The 7,235-nt window shown below is 31.0% G+C and overlaps 1 pseudogene; it reads left to right on the forward strand.

Moving 5' to 3' along the window:
- The first annotated feature begins 329 nt into the window (after positions 1-329).
- Positions 330-7,235, forward strand: part of LOC137629257 (uncharacterized) — a 64,773-nt pseudogene continuing 57,867 nt past the window's right edge.

The following is a 7,235-nucleotide window of genomic DNA, read 5'->3' on the forward strand; positions in this document are numbered from 1 at the left end:
TTAAGTACATCATCAACATCGATTTCCTTTTCTTTTTGTGTCTTAGTTTAGCCCATTAATAAACCTCCCTGAAACAAAAGATGAGGTTCAAAATACAGTCATAAGATTATCTACTGCCCTTTTTCGTAATTAATTTCCCAGGTATAAATTCCATTCTCTAATCTCATGGATCTACGAAGTATTAAAGGAAACTAACTTTTTTAGTTTCTACTAGCTTGGAGTATCATAGTTTTTACAGTGAAAAAAGATGGCTTTGTTAATCCTGAATGCAATCAACTATGCTCTGCCAAAGCATCTTTATCGTCTCATAATGATCAGTAAGGTTTACGATGCTTGACTTTAATGACTTGAATGCTTACGTCATCTACAACATTGTCTCAATAACTCCATCCACTTCAGAAATGAGCTTCGCCTTTTTATGTTCCTTCGAGGTCAGTCCCGTTCATGTATCTGTTACCTGGGCTTAATAAGAGCATCAGGTTACTAACCTTATCGGGTTCTACTTAAAATACTTTACTTAAAAGTTTGTTTTTCGCTATAAAAGTTCACCCGACCGTCAACTCTAATACTGAGTTCCTCCAACAAAATTCTATGTATTAACGCTATTAAAATCATGTAATTTTCTGTTTATAACTACTGTAGCGTCCTCGATTAATAATTCAATCTCAATTATTCTAGTTATTTCTCTGATATATCACAAACATATCTGATGTAGCAAATATTGGTCTTCATAGGAAAATATTCACGAATTTGTCTTATATATGCAGAATACACAAGCGAGCTCATTTTCTAATATCACATTCATTCACTTATTAACTTGATAGTTCTTTTTCATTGCATAGATATTCTGATTATCATCAAGCACTCATGTTATATATATTGCTCCCATCTATTGTTATCTAATATAACACACACACCCGCACATACACGTACTGTTTATGTATATATATATATATATATATATATATATATATAATATATATATGTATATATATAAATATATATATATATATATATATACTGTATATATATATGTATACATATAAATATATATATATATATATATATATATATATATATATATATATATATACATATACAAACCTTTCTTCTATTTTTAACCTGCCTTTCTTCCCAAACATACATTTTATTCTACTGGCAAGATGCCCTAACCTTACCATTGTTGTAAAAGAGAAGAACATGTTTTACAGACATCATCAGTTATAATAAAAACTGATATATATATATATATATATATATATATATATATATATATATATATATATATATATATATATATATGGAGTCTGATTAAAACAGATCTGATCACATTTCAATTGAATAAAGAGGTAAATTTTGGTGCATTTAAAAAATTTCTCGAATACGACCTTACTTATTTTTTTCGGTTTCTACAGTATTCCTCTTTCTGTCTGTCAAATCTCTGGAATCTCCATTCATAAAATTTGGTTTACCTCTGCAAGCAATGTATTTCATATCTGATAAAGATATGTCGTAACACGGATAGGATAACTGATTGATTCCCTCAGCCTGGCACTACCAACACTATTTTGTTATAAAGATAATAAATTAGAGGAGGAGAGGAAATACCCAACAAAGTATTTAATTTAGTCATATATACAATCCACCTGTCATGAATTCTCCAAAACGGTAATTCCAAAAAGAAAAAAAAAAGTGAGAGAGAAACATCAAACATTCGAAACCGCAAGACCCGCCACTGATGGGTCTTACCCACTCTTTTCCTATTGTACGAACTTGGCTTTCTTTTTCTCTACTTCTGTAATGTAATCTACATTTCATTAGACTGAGCGAAAGGATCTATAACTGGCCACGCGAGATATAATACAATAAGATTAAAATAAATGTTTTATTATCACTCTCCCTCCCTCTGGTAAAAAAAAAAAAAAAAAAAAAAAAAAAAAAAAAAAAAAAAAAACTCAAATATTCAATTTATTAAATACTAAACTAGAAAAACACTGAGAGTGCGGACCTCCTCCAAGGCAGCCTTCTAGAGGTTAATGTTACCTCGGCCGACCTTTTGCAAGATTTTGCCCTTGACCTTTGACAAGGACTATCAAAATTGAATCACTTCCACGTCTCAACATAAAGATTAATCCATGAAATTTTCACTACTCTATGAGTAAAATTGTAGCCAGGAAGTTGTTAACATACAAACAGGAGCGAAAACATAACCTCCTCCCTACTTCGGTTACGGAGTTTATAAGAGGATGGCTAGAAAATACAATTCGTGAAGACTAAACGAGTAGACAAAATCACATAATAAAAAGACCCAAATTACATATCTTTAGCTAAAAATGATAATTGAGAAAACAAGTGAAGAAATAACAATAAGCAAAACGGCAAGGACGAGAAATGGCAACAGAAAAAGAGAAACAGACCCGACATACTGTAAGCCGTGAGTCAAATACACAATATACAAATGATCAAAGAAATGCCGAGTACATTGCAAGTCAATTCGTAAGTTTACAATCACATAAATCGAAGAACGAAGCAAATAAAATGATCAATCCCACACTTGTAACTCAATAATAGTAAATGAAAAACAATACGAAAAATCGGAATAAAGACTCATATTACTATCATCACACACGATGTCAACACAGAAGATGACAAAAATAGTATACAGATATACACAAACACATAAGTATACACACATACTACAAACACACACACATACACACACACACACATACATATATATATATATATATGTATATATATGTATATATATATATATATATATATATATATATATATATATATATACGGTGTATACATATTCAACAGTGAGAGTTGATCATAAAAAAAATTAAACATGCATTTACGGAGACTGGAGAGGGCCTCCCTTTCTGTTGAGTTGATCATAAAAAAGTACCTTGATTCTTTTCTAAAACATGACACATACAAAAATCAATGTTGCCTCCAAACACACACACACACACACACACATATATATATATATACACACATACATATATATATATATATATATATATATATATATATATATACATACATATATATATTGTATATATATATATATACAATATATATATATATATATATATATATATATATATATATACATACATACATACACACATAAGTAGAGTGAGAATTGGCTCTTCTCAGACCATTCACCTGTCTCGTAATAACAGTGACCTGACCAACTCTTACCTAACTCGCTGACACACAAACAAACACACTCTTCCACGTCGGTCATTCATCCCTGTTCCGTTCTCTACTCCGAGTTCCATTCCCCACTTTCTCTCACCTTGTCTTTCCCTCCTATCTCTCTCAACAGCCAAATATCCGAATATTTTCTTTGAGGATTGGTAGTTAATGTTATAAAGGAATCAATCCTTTGGAAAATAACTATAAATAATCTCATAGTCTAAATTAGTTATAAAAAAAACCTTTACACATCAACACACACATATATATATACAGTATATATATATATATATATATATATATATATATATATATATATATATATCCCACATAAAAGTGGGAAGAGATGCAGACAAAGAAGAAATATATAAATATATATACATATATATATATATATATATATAATATATATATAATATATATATATATTATATATATATATATATATATATATATATATATATGATAATTCTTTAAATTATTAATCGGTAAAAGGATTTTTTCTCAAACGCATTCAATTATATTTATGAAATTCTATTTTTAATGATCATCGACAGTATGTTATCATCGTAATTAGAATTATTATAAGTTAAATGTTTACTGGCTTCTTCTCCACAAATTCAATACCAACTTAGAGACTTCAAAGTAATTCTACTTCATATGTACCTGCTCTTATGTACAGTACATTTCTAATCCCTTTTTCTTTAGATACCCACACGCATTCATGATCACATGAACATACCTTTATAAACATACAGCATGACAACAGTTATGATTGCCTATAATTACATCCACGCATGATGAAAAACACCCATATATATATATATATATATATATATATATATATATATATATATATATATAAATGTGCATATCTAATTATATCTATCTATCTATCTATATATATATATATATATATATATATATATATATATATATATATATGTTTAGTAAGATCGGTGTTACTATATGGACATGATTCGTGGTATGACAATGAAACAATATTCAACAGATTTTGTAGATCTGAGAACAAAGCGCTCAGAAAAATATTGGGAGTTAAATGGCAGGACAGGATTAGAAATGAAACTATAAGAGAGATTACCCGAGTGCCATATGTGGATGACATCATGGTGAGGGGTACATGGAGATGGTTTTTTGCATGCTCTTCGCCACTTCGCACTTCCCAAGAGAGATTAGTTCACCAAACATTTAATTGGGCTCTACAAGCCATTAGAGGAGTTGGAAGACCCAATCCTACATGACTGAGGACTATGAAACGTGAAGTAGAAGATGATGAACGGAGAAGTATAGCTATAAAAGTTCAAGATAGAGACGACTGGCGTAATCTAGCCAAAGCCCTTTGCGTCAATAGGCGTAGGTGAAGATGATGATGATAAGTAAGACTATATATATGTAATACATATGGGTGAACGCGTAAGTATATAATTTTTACGGGAAATGCTGCAAAGGAGGAACTATGGTTCCCGAGTACAAGATGGAAGATAAGACAAATTATTGTATATATTGTGGGTCATAACATTACTATGTATTCCAAAGAAATGGTAAAAGGATTTAGGATTGAACTTCCAAGCCACACAATATGATGGAAAAGAAAAATGCATTAAGGGTTTAGACTAGGCAAAGAGTGTGTGTGAATCATGTGTCTGTCGGAAAACAGCTGTATACGAAGTATGAAAGTGAAAAGCTGAAAGGGATATATTTTAACCTATTTGATGCGTAATGCAGTGAAAGTGACTGGCATATCGGCGAGTTTATGTGATGCTTTTTTTTTTTTATAGAAGTTTAATATATTTATGTACAGAGTATTAACAGAATTCAACGAAAGCATTAGGAGTAAGACTCTGCCATAGGAAAATAATTTCTCAATACAATGTGTGGAAGGTTTTTTTTTTTTGTAAAAGGCAACATTGTGGAATTGTAGAAAATGCTAAGAAACTTCAAAGTGCTCACAAGAGGAAAATGATAAAAATAGAGAATAATAATAGAGTAAGAAAAGAGTATAAGTATATAGAAAGAGGGATGAATGAATGCAAGTATATAAGGATACATAAAATAATTCCAGGAAGAGAAAAGACACGAGTTAAAGAATATGTGAAGTATGGAAGCTTGGTGAAACTCCCGTAATGGTTTAGCAGTGCAGTGTCTAAATGCCAAGTTAATATTGGACTGAATGAAGGAGTTGTTGAACCAACTCTTCTTTATGGGAGTAAAGATTGGTTGTTAGATGTGATTGAAAAAAAAAGAGCCAAAGATGAAGTCCTTTTGTAGAAGGAAAATAGATAAGAATAATGACAAATGTAAAGAAAAAGATTTTTTTTATAAGTTTAGGTGAAAATGGGGATCAGTGGATGCAAAGAAAGTTTGGTCTTGTAGAGAGAATGGAGCATAACAGATTACTTACACTGATGTACAATTTGCTAACGATGGGAGGAAAGAGCAACAAAAACCAAGAGCGTGTTGTGTATATATATATATATATATATATATATATATATATATATATATATATATATATATATATATATATATATATATAAAAGGAAGCTAAAATGGGCCTAGGTATTAAGAAGTGATGTACTGTAGTTGAAGGGAACATGCAAGATGTAAACACCCAGCTGATGAATTTGCTTTGTAGCTACATGAAACAGCTTATGTTACGGAAGTTCCCCTTTACTCGACTTCTCTCTTTACAATTTATATATAAAAGATCTATTTCAATGCTCTTGCTGTCCTTAAGATATTTGATATTAATTGTTCATTGCTTCTCCTATTGTTTATTTATTTCTGTATTTCCTTTCCTCACTGGCCTATTTTTCTCCCATTGGACCCCTTGGGCTTATAGGATCTTGCTTTAAGAACTAGAGTTGTGGCTTAGCTAAAAATAATAATAATAATACCAACAACAACAACAATAATAATAATAATAATAAAAGTGGCAATAAAGCAATTTATGCACAAAACATATAAAAACATAAAATGAATGACTAAAAGAAAGATAATTTATTAATAGATTTATATAATAGATTTTTGAACGATTCAATAATCGTTCAAAAATCTATTATATAAATTGAATAAATTAACGAATTTTCTAGCAACAGCAACCCACCTCCCCCCCCCCCCAAAAAAAAAGAAATACTAAGGGATAACGGAATGCATCTGGGGTCCAATATATGTCAAGCAAACGATCCTTAGCTAGCAGAAGTCGAATAGACCCCGTCAACAACCTTAGCAAAGTGAGAGTGCGTGTCCATATTTAGAAGTGGGTCTAATACCTTGCCACGTTTGACCCGTACCTTGGGTCTCTCTCTCTCTCTCTCTCTCTCCTCCTCTCTCTCCTCTCTCTCTCTCTCTCTCTCTCTCTCGTTTCAATATTTACGTATCTAATTTTTCGATAACTACAAGTCGGTTGAGAGAGAGAGAGAGAGAGAGAGAGAGAGAGAGAGAGAGAGAGAGAGAGAGAGTATGCAATGAAACGATTTGAGTTTATTAAACTTAAGTAACACTAAAATTGTGGGAGTCTTATTTCATTCAAGGCTGAAATTCTTGTATAGTTTTAAACTTATTTAAGTCATAAAACTAAAAAAAAAAAAAAAAATCTTCATAACTTCTCTAAATCAATCGAAGTATACGAAAGGAATAAGATAAAATACTTATGTGAAAGGTAAGAAGATACCGGGACATCTGAAAATGTAAAACCTAAAGTGATCCAAATGAAAAAGAACACCCCCCCCCCCAACACCCTGAGGAGCCATTTGATATAAAAAAAGAAGCAAATGCAATATCTCTAACTAAAACATGGAAACGCCATTCACTTGAGAGAATACAGTGGATTTGTTATCACAGAGTAAAGCACACAAGGGCCTCAAACGAAAATAAACACAGATAAGCTTCAAGTTTAGTGCTGGACTATTATAGTTCTCAGTGGGATATCTTGCTATGTTTAAACCAGGATATAAGATCAACAGTAGAGATTTGGAAAATCCACGCACTAAGGAGTTTGG

This window comes from Palaemon carinicauda, chromosome 37, assembly GCF_036898095.1.
Source record: "Palaemon carinicauda isolate YSFRI2023 chromosome 37, ASM3689809v2, whole genome shotgun sequence".
Lineage (NCBI taxonomy): Eukaryota > Metazoa > Arthropoda > Malacostraca > Decapoda > Palaemonidae > Palaemon > Palaemon carinicauda.